The 1707-nt window shown below is 43.5% G+C and overlaps 1 non-coding gene across 1 annotated transcript; it reads left to right on the forward strand.

Annotated features, from left to right (window-relative positions):
- Positions 1–886: 886 nt before the first annotated feature.
- On the forward strand, positions 887–1024 carry LOC119927647. Its single transcript, XR_005450630.1, has one exon. It is a non-coding gene; the product is annotated as a small nucleolar RNA SNORA7 (small nucleolar RNA).
- The last annotated feature ends 683 nt before the right edge of the window (positions 1025–1707 follow it).

Raw genomic sequence — 1707 nt, forward strand, 5'->3', positions numbered from 1 at the left:
AACATATATACATATATACAGGTGGAGTGGGGAGGGGAAGGAGCAGCCTGGGAAGGCCTCCTAATCAATCAATCAATCGTTCCCTCATCTGTAAAATAGGGATGAAGACTGTGAGCCTCCCGTGGGACAACCTGATCACCTTGTAACCTCCCCAGCGCTTAGAACAGTGCTTTGCACATAGTAAGCACTTAATAAATGCCATTATTATTATTATTATGATTAATAGACAACCTGATCACCTTGTAACCTCCCCAGTGCTTAGAACAGTGCTTTGCACATAGTAAGCACTTAATAAATGCCATTATTATTATTAATAATAATTATAATATTATTATACATTATATATTATTATATATTATATATTATTATTAATAATAATAATCCCAGCTCCATCACTTGGTAACCTCATCTGCAAAGTGGAAGCAGTGTGGCTCAGTGAGAAGCAGCGAGGCTTAGTGGATAGATTAGGGGGCCTGGGAGTCAGAAGGATCTGGGTTCTAATCCTAGCTCTACCACATCATCATCATCATCAATCGTATTTATTGAGCGCTTACTGTGTGCAGAGCACTGTACTAAGCGCTTGGGAAGTACAAGTTGGCAACATCTACAGACGGTCCCTACCCAACAGTGGGCTCACGGTCTAGAAGGGGGAGACAGAGAACAAAACCAAACATACTATCAAAATAAAATGAATAGAATAGATATGTACAAGTAAAATAAATAGAGTAATAAATATGTACCACATGTCTGCTGTGTGACCTTGGGCAAGTCACTTCGCTTCTCAGAGTCTCAGGGACCTTATCTATAAAATGGGGAGTAAGACTGTGAACCCCGTGTGGGACAGGGATTGTGTCCGACCTGATTAATGTATATCTACCCCCGTGCTCCCCTCTCAGGGTCGCACCTGGAGAGTTTCCAGTACTCTACCAGTCTCAGCTATGGGAGGGAGAGTCAAGCAGAGGCCTACCCATTCCATTCCTAGCTTGGGCAGTGGCTAGCAAGTGGAAGGCAATCTGCTACGAGTCAAAACTCACCCATGCCGGGCAGCAGCGACATGGGAGACAGTCGAGGGCAGAGGAGATTTGAATTGACTGCGCGGAAGGCGGCAATGGTAAACCACTTCCGTATTTTTACCAAAAAAACCTCTATGGATACACTACCAGAACGACTGCAGATGGAGAGTGGCCTGTTCTGGGAGAGATGTGTCCAAGGTGTCCATGAAGCAGCGTGGCTCAGTGGAAAGAGGGCTTTGGAGTCAGAGGTCATGGGTTCAAATCCCGGCTCCGCCAACTGTCAGCTGGGTGACTTTGGGCAAGTCACTTAACTTCTCTGGGCCTCAGTTACCTCATCTGTAAAATGGAGATTAAGACTGTGAACCCCCCATGGGATAACCTGATCACCTTGTAACCTCTCCAGCGCTTAGAACAGTGCTTTGCACATAGTATGCGCTTAGTAAATGCCATCATCATCATTATTATTATTATGGTGTCGCTATGGGTCAGAAACGACTCAATGGCATAAGACAAGACCCCAGTGCTTAGAACAGTGCTTGGCACATAGTAATTATTATGATCATTATTATTATTCATCATCATCAATTGTATTTATTGAGCACTTACTGTGTGCAGAGCACTGTACTACTAATATTATTATTATTATTGTTCTCCCTTCTACTTAGATGATCAACCCCATGTGGGATCCTATTAT

The sequence above is a fragment of the Tachyglossus aculeatus genome, chromosome 4 (genome assembly GCF_015852505.1).
Source record: "Tachyglossus aculeatus isolate mTacAcu1 chromosome 4, mTacAcu1.pri, whole genome shotgun sequence".
In the NCBI taxonomy this organism is placed as follows: domain Eukaryota; kingdom Metazoa; phylum Chordata; class Mammalia; order Monotremata; family Tachyglossidae; genus Tachyglossus; species Tachyglossus aculeatus.